This window comes from Neomonachus schauinslandi, chromosome 9 (assembly GCF_002201575.2).
Source record: "Neomonachus schauinslandi chromosome 9, ASM220157v2, whole genome shotgun sequence".
Lineage (NCBI taxonomy): Eukaryota > Metazoa > Chordata > Mammalia > Carnivora > Phocidae > Neomonachus > Neomonachus schauinslandi.
The window spans coordinates 18,201,017-18,213,567 of record NC_058411.1 but is presented as its reverse complement, the minus strand read 5'-3'; the positions used below and the strand labels follow the sequence as shown (position 1 = coordinate 18,213,567).

The window sequence follows — 12,551 nt, the reverse complement described above, 5'->3', positions numbered from 1 at the left end:
CTACTCAACCCCCACTCTGCCTCTTTCTCTATTGCAGCATAAGCCCTGAGGCACCTCCAAAAACTGCTTTAGGACCCAGCTAAGTTCATTTGGAAAATCACAGCTTTAAACCATTCCCTTTTAATTTCCTGGATCCCAGCCAGTCAATGCCAAATTTTTAGGCAGTGTCTTAACTTCTCATTTAAAAGACTTACCTTCTGGGAAAGAATATATTTTTCATTTGATTATTTTGCTACTTTTAATAATTAAATGTCTTCAATAATCATAAAAGCACACAATTACTGAGTTAATACTATATGCTTGCCATAATCTTCTAAACTGACATTATCTCATTTAATCTTCACTACAACCCTATAAAGTAGATATTATTAATTATTATTATTATTATTATTAATTTCCCAGTTTTCCCGAGGAAACTGAGGATGAGAGAGATTAAGGAATTTATGCAAGGGGGCACCTGGATGGCTCAATCTGTTATGCATTTGACTTTGGCTCAGGTTGTGATCTCGGGGTCCTGGTACCAAGCCCCATGTTGGGCTCCACGCTCAGTGGGGAGTCTGCTTCTCCCTCTCCTTTTGTCCCTTTCCCCACCATGCGCGCGTGCACTCTCTCTCTCTCTCAACTAAATAAGTAAAATTTTGGGGGGTGCCTGGGTAGCTCAGTCAATTAAACCTCAGCCTTCCGCTCAGGTCATGATCCCAGGGTCCTGGGATCAAGCCCGCATTAGGCTCCCTGTTCCGCGGGAAGCCTGCTTCTCCCTCTCCCACTCCCCCTGCTTGTCTTCCCTCTCTCACTGTATCTCTCTCTGTCAAATAAATAAATAAATAAAATCTTTTAAAAAAAGGAATTTATGCAAATATATGCAACTAGTGAGGTCATATCTCGGTCTGTTTCGAATCAAGGTCTTTGGAATTCCAGCATCCTCTTGTACAACCATTAGCTACTGCTGCTACCTTTGTCATAGCTTGATACTTGGGATAGTCATTTCTAATTTCAAAATTAGGATTAGTATTCATTCACCCTACGCTGCCATTTTTCCACCATTTTTATCTGAATATGTTAATGTTTACTCTTGAAAACTCAATTAGTAACATACTCTAGATATGTCCTTGAAGTTTGTTAAAGACCACTCATGTCTGAATGCTACCTGAATGCTTGCTGATTTTTGTGAATGACTGCCATGTATCATCATTCACATACAGCATCCATGATCTTTACCAGCTTCCATGGTGAAAATTATATCCATTTACTGAATTTCTGCAGCCCTAGCAAAGCTTGCTAATCAGGTGCAGGGTGGACTCCCTTTCTGCCAAAATGGAAGCAGGGTTTGTGAGTTCTCTGCATTCCTCAGACTCACTGGAGGGTGCACCTGGTCTTAGTTAATTGGGTGAAGGAGTTTTGCCTGTAAGGTGAAAGGAATTAGTGACAGGTTTCCTATTCTCTCGACCCCCTGAGGTGGGATAAAAAGCTTGACTGGCTCCCCCATTTTAAAAGACCAATTGGGAAAAGACATAATTAAGGGAAATTCGGTGTGGCATGAAGCTTTTCCCTTGTTTAGGGATGATAAGGGTCAAGAAACACAATTTTAGATAAACATTGGGTTAGCTGGCTTTATTTTTAATATTTAGTTAGCAAGCAGTAGAGACAATCAACTAGATCATTTAGCCATTGGGTTATAAATTTGCCATTATGTGGTTTAGCTGAGTGATGTTGGATAAGTCTTATAAAGTTTATTGGAGTTCAAGAAAGGAAACCATCACACCTGGCTAGCTCTGACATAAGGGAAAGTGCCTTGTGGGAGTTGGTTAGACCTTCTAATATGATCAATGGCCTGATGTTACCTAGCAAAAAGAAATAAGAGACTTGACTTGGAAAGTGTGTTAATTCTTTCGGGCTATTTAGTATAATTTAATGCCGCGTATTGAAAGAGTTAAACTTCCCAGACAAAATGAAGAATTACTCCCTTTTTCCTGGAAATACCAGGCCCATATGTATAGAGAGAACTTTATTAGCAAGGGTATTAAAATTGGTTTCACTGTAAGTGATTTTCCGAGGTTCCATTTCTGTGCCATCTGTCCTTTTTTTCCTTACCAATAAAAGCAATAAAATGTACATGTTCACTAAAAAGAAAGGAATAGGGTTTTATGGCATTCAAGGGACATTAAAATTCCTTTCTCTTGTAGAATATGTCTTGATCTCTCAGAATACTGTTTTAACAACTGATTTCTAATACATCTATAGCAAATTATTCATATTTTATATTAATGGTCACATAGACAAACTGGGTAAAAACCATGAACAAAACAAACCCCAAGCAATGTAATCAGTAATTGCCATGGAGAATACAAATAGTCGCTGTAGTTTTGATGCAGAAAGGAGAATCACAACAAATGTGACATGAAATAAGGCTATCCTTGCCTTCATGTTTGCCTTATGTTTTTTATAAGAGGCATTTAAATTAATAGGTATTGGTTCTTTCAGAGAAATGTTCCTAACTTTCTGGCCTTGGGATCTGATCATAATAGACTATCTTTGGTAAGAAAGAATAGGAAGATTCAATCAACCATGACCACTGACATTGATTTTTGTTAATAAAATGCCTGTTCCCCACCCCCACCCCAATACAGGCCAGCTGGGGCTCTTACCTACCCACCCCTCTTGTTTGTGCTTCTGCCTGCACTTGTTTCTTTTATGGAATGTTTTCTTGTGCTTGTTGAACATTCAAACTAATAACATTTACCAATTTAAACCAAACAAGAGTTTTCTATTATATTTTTAACACCCAACCCAATATCCTCTGGATTTGTAAGAGAATCATATTAAATACTGTCATGGATGAATTTGGCCAAAATGAAGAAAGAAAACCATATGCCTCTTTAGTGCTGGAGTTTTGATTTTTATATAATTTAAATATGTCACTTCCTAAAATCTTTTGGGCTGGACTATGTCATTCTGTGATAGTAATAATATTCTGAATTGAATTTGTTTTAATGCATTGATCCCTATTCATTTTGCAAAGAAATAAAGAACATTATATATGTTATTCAGCAGGAGAAAGTCTAGTACAGGAAGCTTAACTTTCCTTCCTGAAGATGTTCTTTGAGTAAGAAACTAGTCAAGGATAGAGCTTAAAATAACATACTATTGATTTTTTTCTGGGCCATTAGATCACAAGTATTTCATTCAACTGCAGGTTTCACACTTTACCAGAATGCAGTAGCACCTTATCTCTATGAGCCTTTATGGTTTTTAAAGTCCTTTCTTGTCCATTATCTAATTTGATCTTCAGAACATCCCTGTGTGCTAGTTGGTTTCTCTGAACTTCAGTTTTCTCCAACCTAAAATGAGGATGTGTGGTTTACCCAAGCTTGAAACGGGTCAACCGCTGAGCAAGTTCACAGGTCCAGAAGTGGGTCTCTCCTCTATGCTGCACCCTTTGTTAGAACACTGAAACTGAAAATGTCTCTTGACTTGTTAAAACAATACTTAGAAATTGCGTATTTCGTTTTTTTCAATGACAAAGTGATACATGACTTTTGACAAATATAGGGGAGATACAGAAAATATTAAGATTTATTTATTTATTAGAGAGAGAGAGCATGAGAGGGGGGAAGGGCAGAGGGAGAAGCAGACTCCCCGCCGAGCAAGGAGCCTGATGTGGGACTCTATCCCGGGACTCCAGGATCATGACCTGAGCCGAAGGCAGTCGCTTAACCAACTGAGCCACCCAGGCGCCCCGGGAGATACAGAAAATAAAAGGAATAATCATCCTCATATGCCTCCAACAAGGCAAAAAACACTGCTAACATTTTCTTTCCAATATCTCACCTTTGTATTTGTGGTATATAGCTCACACACGCTGTGTTTTTTATTTTTGCGTTCTGATTACTTCCACTAACATTACAAAGTAAATGAAATACTGTGAAAATAAAAACTCTTTGTCAATTTCGTTTTCATGGTGACTTAGTAATAACGACCACACACATCAACGCCTTTGTCACTTTTCTCTATTTTCTATATATTGCTATCTAGAAAACTTTTGAGTTGAGTAGGATAAGTGAACACCCTTGTTCCTAGTAATTTAATGAGGTGGCTCAGAATTTTCTAGAGAAAGCTTGCCAGAAAAAAAAAAAAAAAAAAACAATAAATGTTTTAAAAGATGTGGCTGTTAGGGAAATGCTCCTATTTTCTAGCAGTGGAGTCCTTGGTCTCTGAATGCCTGCATTTAAATCCTAATGCTAGCTCTTATTCTTGTTAAAGTGAAGAACCTTAACCAAAATACTTAATTACCTTGATCTTCAGTTTCTTCATGTTTAAAGTGATGATATAATATAGATCACAGAAGCCATTGATTTGAGGTTTAAAAGTTAAAAAGGATGGAGGACTTAGAATGATGCTAATATGTATTAAGTGTTCAATAAATACTACATATTATGTACACTCCCAGCACATATACAGACACATATTATACATCCCCCATGACATAGTGTTTGCTACTGAAGTGGGAGGTTAAGAGAGATGTTTCTTCTGAGCCCCAGATGATAAAATGATGTGCCAAGGAAATGCTAAAAAGATGTGCAAACCCTTATAATTATCTCATCTATATACAGGAGGTAAAATATTTGATTTTCAATATCAGATCTCTCCTATGCCAAATTTACACATTTTTGTGGATTGGTTCATGGATCTCTATTTTGTTCCATTGGTCAATATTTTTACTCTGCTCCATTACCATAGTCTTAATTTTAATAAATTTATTACAGATTAATAATCAGTATAACATTTTATTCACCTTGTCCCATGTCAGGAGTTTCTTGGCCGCTCTTGGACCACTGCATTCCCATACCAAATTTAGAATTAGCATGTCAAATTTCCAGTATGTGCTATGCTGAGCGCTGTAAATTGTATAAGACTGTTGAATCACAAACCTGTACCTCTGAAACAAATAATACATTATATGTTAAAAAAAAAAAAAGAAGATAGTAGGAAGGGAAAAATGAAGGGGAGGAAATCGAATGGGGAGACAAACCATGAGAGACTATGGACTCTAAGAAACAAACTGATGGTTCTAGAGGGGAGAGGAGTGGGGGGATGGGTTAGCCTGGTGATGGGTATTAAAGAGGACACGTATTGAATGGAGCACTGGGTGTTATATGCAAACAATGAATCATGGAACACTACATCAAAAACTAATGATGCAATGTATGGTGATTAACATAACAATAAAATTTAAAAAATAAATAAATGAAAATACTGAGATTTTGCTTGGAATTGTACTAGTCAATGGATTGATTTGGAGAAGCTTGGAATACTTGTGATAATAAGCTTCCAAAAGATAAACAACTTACTTAGGTTTTCTATAATGCCTTTCAATACAATATTATAATATCACAACAAAAGTCTCATACAACTTCTTTAGTTTATTCCTAAGAACACTTTGTATTTTTGCACTATTTTAATGATACCTTTTCCAGAAGTTAATTTATGAAGTAGAATTTTACTTTTCTTTTTTTTCTGCCCAACTGGCACATTTATTAGAATTAAACATTAAATCATTCTCTTCCTGGACCCCAGGAAGCCACGCCCACAAAATCCCAAGCTCCTGAAGCAGGGTCCTTCTGCCCCAGATCTAACACAAGCTCTCAGGCCTTGGGAATAGCCTGAGTTGCCCCCAGGGCTGTGAGCTGCTGAATCTTCTGGCTCATCATCTCCATGACAGCCTGTTTCATGGCATGCTTCTCCTGCAGAGCCAGCTGGATTTTCTCCATTTGCTTGGTAAGGAAGTCGATCTTCCTCTTGAAAAAGTCCTTGGCATCCTCAGCTGTCTTTTATACATAGTAGCCTGTTCCCATATCTATGAGTACATGTTCCACATCATGTAGCTTCCCAGGGACATACATAGATCTCTTCACTGGGACGAGTAATTCTTTCCCCTCGTTGTTCTTGTTTAGCACGTTCAGACAGTCCTTGGCCTCCACATACTTGGTCTGTACCACCTTGAGCTGGGCAATGGATGTGGACAGGAACTCCACTTCCTGGTCCAGCTGGCTCTTGAGCCTTTCTAGCTGTGGCAGGTTCAGTTCAGTGATGTTAACTGACTGTGCCATGTTGGGAAGGAGGACTCAGTAGAATTTATTTCTATACCCTTCCATTTGAGAAAACTTGCTAAATTCTGAATAACTGTATTGTATTTCTACTTAAATAATTGTATCATTTATACATAGGGACCATGCTATAATCTTACTTGCAATCATTCTAACCTTCAATTATGTTCCTTGTTTTATTGTATTGGCCAGACTTTCTAGTAAAATATGGGAGAATAGTGATTCTAAAGTATATTCTTCTCTTATTCTCAATCTTAAAGAAGATGCTGTCAAAGATTGATCATTACCATACCCATCACCACTGGGCTGCAGACTCTTTTCTTGGATTAAGAAGATTCATAGTTATACTTTTCTGGGATATTTTAATATGAAAGAAATTTGAATTTTACTAGATTTTGCTGTTCATTTAGATGATCATATAATGGTTTTTTCTTTAATAATTTTTAGTAAGTTAGATTAATTGTCCTCTGTTAAATGTATCTTTCATTCCTTGGATAAACTCAACTTGTTCATGGTAAATTATAATTTTTAAGTGTTTCCATGATTAAAATCACTGTGATTTTACTGTTTTTCAGGATTGTTTTATCAATGGCTTGGGGGTTTGGCTTTTAATTTTTCTTTTATTACCTGTTTGATGAGTTTAAATATTCTGTTATCCTGACTTCAGTGAAATAATTTAAGTCAAGATGTGCAATATTCTTCTTCTTCTTTGTTGTAGAATAGTTTTTGTACAGGTGAGACTACCTGTTCTATAAATGTCTGGTAGACATCACCATTTTGCATGTAGATACCTTAAAAATGTATAGATCCATTTTTCCTTCCTTGTTTTTGTTTTGTTTTGTTGGTGGGAAAAATATTTATCTACTTTTTAAGGCACTATAGGATTTTTCAAATTTCCCAATTTTTTTGATTTAGATTTCAGTGTCTTAGATTTGGCAACTTAGATAAAATTGTTCACCTTAACTTGATTTTTAAAATTTCAAATTAAAAGATGTTCTTAATATCCCCTCGTTATCTTTTTTCAAGATTTTATTTATTTATTTTAGAGACAGAGAGAGCACAAGCGAGTGGGAAAGGAAGAAGCAGGCTCCCTGCTGAGCAGGAAGGACTCAGGACTGGATCCTAGGACCCCTGTGATCATGACCTGAGCTGAAGACAGACACTTAACCACCTGAGCCACCCAGGTGTCCCCTCTCATTATCTTAATGACCATATCTCCTACAGCTCTTCTTCCTCATTCAAATGATTGTTTTGTCCCCTTTCCCTTTTTGTCTTGATAATTATCACCATAAGTTTGTCAATATTAGTCTTTTCGAAGAACCAACTTTTGGTTCCATTGACTTACTCTATTTCATATTTGTTTTATTTCATTAGTTTCTCCTCTTAATTATCATTTTGTTACATAATTTTAATTAATTTTCATTATGGTTAGAAGTTTAATCAATGTTATAGAAAAACAAGTCTGGAGAGAGTATTAAGAAAAATTTATGTCACCTATTATTATGAACCACAAAATCAAAGTATAATCTATAAGGTGTTTTTGCATAGGCATATTAACTAATTATACTACTTAATAAATTAAATTATTGATTTATGTATTAATTATTTTAAGTTATTACCTAAATGTGACAAGTACAGTTGGAGGTACAGGAGAAAAAGACATGGCTTCTGATGTAAAGGAACTAATAATCTTGGTCTGTAATTTCCTCTAACCAAAAGCCATATCCCACTTTGAGAAGTCACACTGAATGAATAGCTATGGGTTGGGGTGAGCTTTCTTACACATAGCTTTTCTGGTAACCTTTTTGGTCTATTTGTCTGGCAGAGTTTCAGATCCCTTAAAAGCAGCCCCATACCTGAGTATGTTAAAGGTGGTTGCTAAAGCTGGCGGCATCACAATTCTGGACTTCCAGCTCTATTACAAAGCTGTTATCATCAAGACAGTGTGGTACTGGCACAAAAACAGACACATAGATCAATGGAACAGAATAGGGAGCCCAGAAATGGACCCTCAACTCTATGGTCAACTCATCCTTGACAAAGCAGGAAAGAATGTCCAGTGGAAAAAAGACAGTCTCTTCAACAAATGGTGTTGGGAAAATTGGACAGCCACGGGCAGAAGAATGAAACTGGACCATTTCCTTACACCACACACAAAAATAGACTCCAAATGGCTGAAAGACCTAAATGTGAGACAGAAGTCCATCAAAATCCTAAAGGAGAACACAGGCAGCAACCTCTTCGACCTCAGCCACAGCAACTTCTTCCTAGAAACATCACCAAAGGCAAGGGAAGCAAGGGCAAAAATGAACTATTGGGACTTCATCAAGATAAAAAGCTTTTGCAAAGCAAAGGAAACAGTCAACAAAACCAAAAGACAACCGACAGAATGGGGAAAGATGTTTGCAAATGACATATCAGATAAAGGGCTAGTATCCAAAATCTATAAAGAACTTATCAAACTCAACATCCAAAGAACAAAGAATCCAATCAAGAAATGGGCAGAAGACATGAACAGACACTTTTCCAAAGAAGACATCTAAATGGCCAACAGACACATGAAAAAGTGCTCAACATCACTCAGCACCAGGGAAATCCAAATCAAAACCTCAATGAGATACCACCTCACACCAGTCAGAATGGCTAAAATTAACAAGTCAGGAAATGACAGATGTTGACGGGGCTGCGGAGAAAGGGGAACCCTCCTAGACTGTTGGTGGGAATGCAAGCTGGTGCAGCCACTCTGGAAAACAGTATGGAGGTTCCTCAAAAAGTTGAAAATAGAGCTGCCATACAATCCAGCAATTGCACTACTGGGTATTTACCCCAAAGATATAAATGTAGGGATCCGAAGGGGTACGGGCACCCCGATGTTTATAGCAGCAATGTCCACAATAGCCAAAGTGTGGAAAGAGCCAAGATGTCCATCGACAGATGAACGGATAAAGAAGATGTGGTATATATATATATATATATATATAATGGAATATTATGCAGCCATCAAAAGGAATGAGATCTTGCCATTTGCAACGACGTGGATGGAACTGGAGGGTATTATGCTGAGCGAAATAAGTCAAACAGAGAAAGACATGTATCATATGACCTCACTGATATGAGGAATTCTTAATCTCAGGAAACAAACTGAGGGTTGCTGGAGTGGGGGGTGGGGTGGGAGGGATGGGGTGACTGGGTGATAGACACTGGGGAGGGTATGTGCTCTGGTAAGTGCTGTGAATTGTGCAAGACTGTTGAATCTCAGATCTGTACCTCTGAAACAAATAATGCAATATATGTTAAGAAAAAAAAAAAAAAGAAGAAAGCAGGGGGGGAAGAATGAAGGGGGGGAAATTGGAGGGGGAGACGAACCATGAGAGACAATGGATTCTGAAAAACAAACTGAGGGTTCTAGAGGGGAAGGGGGTGGGAGGATGGGTTAGCCTGGTGATGGGTATTAAAGAGGGCATGTTCTGCATGGACAACTGGGTGTTATGCACAAACAATGAATCATGGAACACTACATCTAAAACTAATGATGTAATGTATGGTGATTAACATAACAATAAAAAATTAAAAAAAATAAAGGTGGTTCATAGTCCCTACTTCTTTACCTGCTTGTTTGGCAAAAATTCACAGGCTTTATTTAAGTCTTAACCCAAAACTCTAATGATATCTGCAGTAATTTATTTTGATTGTTCCTATTTTGTCCTGAGTCAATAGTCAACTTCAATATGGCTACTTTTAACATTTTCTTTTGTTTAATGATTTTGATATGCAAATAACTTACCTCGGATGCTATACAATCATATAAACAAAACCTGAACATCTTTATAATTTTATAATTTTTCTAATAGCTCCTTCCAAAAATCATTATAACATGGCATGTACTTGTAAGTAAATGTTATTCCTTAACTCTTAATACCTGATTCAGTACATTTCCCCCTCTTCTTAATATTTGGGTCTTTCTTAGTAGAGATGATAGTTACTCATCTAAAAGTTATTTTCTTCCTTGAAATGTAACACATATTTGGTGCCAAATGTCTACTTTATATACAATGATAAATTTTTTTAATTTTCACAAAAAATTCTCAAGTTTAGAGGACACTCAAATAACCCCTTTGCATGATTACTTTTCATTTGCATGTGCATGCATGCGTTTCTCATCTTAATTTTCTTCTGGAAGCAGAAGTAAAAAATCCGATGGAAGAATTCACTGTGGAATGTCAGCCCCGACTGTAAATGCTAGAATCTATATGATAAAGTCCATCCTTCAGAACTCACTCACTTCTTCTATCTAACTCCAGAACATTCCTTCTGTGATAAATGTGGGAACACTTTTATGGGCCAGTTTTTAGCCACAGAAGAATGTGCCTTACTGTCTATGGTAATGCAAGCACTTAATATAATCTTATGAATTTATAAGTACTGTTTTGTTGACTGCCAAAGGTATTTCAAATCCTTGGACAAGTGGATTGTAATACTTTTAATCCAGATTCCTCCTCTAAATGAATATAGTAATGGTGTGATACTCAGGAATCCCAATGCCCAGTGGAAAGAAGCTGAAATTAATAATAAACTAAAAACTGCTAAAAGGTGAAAATATAAATGTCCCCACAAAAGATAAATATAAATACAGATCTTATGATAATCATATGTGAAGAAAATACATCCTTTTTGCCAATAGGCAGCATTTGTGACAACAGCTTTGTTTTTCTTAGTGTCCATGTCTTTAGTAATCACTTTCCATTCTAGATCAAAGAGAGAAAAGAAGGCCACAGAGATAGTAATAACAAGATTTGGAATGTTTTCATGATTTGTTTTCAAGTGGGTGAAATTATTTTTAATAGCAGACATGCTGAAGTAGACTTGTTATTTTTGAATTAAAAAAAAATTAAGTTCTCCTTTGTTAATCTGAGGGCTGAAATTTTTACAGAACTTTGTTGGATTTGGGGGTGTACCTGTGAGGTGGGGTATATGTTTCTGTCTGACTACAGCTCACATCTTTTCTCTTTTTCTTTCAAACTACTGAGGTTATAATGTGCCCGATACAGTCACAGAAAGAAAAAATTATACTAATAAAATATGTAATAGGAACCAGGAACTTGGAACTCTCTAACAGCTTGAACTTTTTACCCTTCTAACACTGTTTTTTTTTTTTTTTCTTCTTTCCCAAGATGTCAATCTATTTATTAATCACACTAAATCCTCTGAGGATTATTTTTGAAAGATGCGTGAGTGTATCTGTGTGTGCTCATTTCCAATGGAATGAGTTGGAAAGAAAGTTAAAACTAAATTATATGTCACTAAAAGTTAAAATTTAGATTTATCATTTTTTTTTAAACTCTCCTCCTCATTTACTGGTTAGTTTGCTGATAATCTGTCCCTTACTCAGAAAGATGCCTTTTGGCACGATCACTACTACCCAACAGTTGGCACATTGACCTCTGTCCATGCCAGGTAAGAGGGTGAATGATATGACTATGCCAAGAGAGAAATGCTTGTACCTATGCCAACACCTAAATGTACAGTTCCATGGAACATTCAACAAAGGACCACATGCCATTGTCCCATCTTCATTTATGCACTGGACTGTTGCTTGATCAGATTATATATCTGATGCTTCCTTCCTTTCTTATAGCTCTCCCTTTAATAGATGATATCTTTCTATTTCTTAACCAACTTGCATTATGGAAACCCCGTGCTTGAATGAGCCTTTTCTTCTCCCTCCCATCTTTAGACCCATTGTCTTCCCTCATGATACTCACACCAATAGAATGAATTAATTATTCCTATTCGGAAATTAATAGGATTAGAGTGTGGATGTTCATGATTTAAAATTTGTATATTTTGTAATTTGGGGGATTTAGACATTTCTTCTTGATTTTTTATGCTTTATCATGGTCATTTGAGCCTTCAACTGTTAATTTTCCATGTGATTTTTCTTTAATTTAAGTCCCCAACTTTCTCCAAAATATTTTGAAACATTTTTTGACCTGGATGATAGCTGTAATGTTTTGCTTATTTTGGAAACTAGTGAGTAACAACAAGCTTGGGTCCAGCATACAGACTTAATTTGTAAATGTGATAAAAGTCTCTTTAAGAGGTTTGTCCTTATGAAGTTTCCAATAATTTTCATAGTAAACAGTTCTGTGCTTCCTTTCAGCATATATTTTTTCTTTTTTTTATTGAAGTATAATTAACATTCTTAGTCATATTATCATTAAGAAAGTATTATATTATTTTCAGGTGTACAATGTAACAATTCCACAATTCTATACACTACTCAATGCTCATCACAAGTGCACTCTTAATCCCCTTCACCTATTTTACCCATCCCTCCACCCACCTTCCCTCTGGCAACCACAACTTTGTTCTCTGTAGTTAAGAATCTTTTTTGTTTTTCTCTTTTTCTTTTGCTTGTTTTGTTTCTTAAATTCCACACCGAGTGAA

At 36.3% G+C, this 12,551-nt stretch overlaps 1 pseudogene; it reads right to left on the bottom strand.

Moving 5' to 3' along the window:
• Positions 1-5,642: 5,642 nt before the first annotated feature.
• Positions 5,643-6,110, bottom strand: LOC110571497 (annotated as a pseudogene).
• Between the last annotated feature and the right edge of the window lie 6,441 nt (positions 6,111-12,551).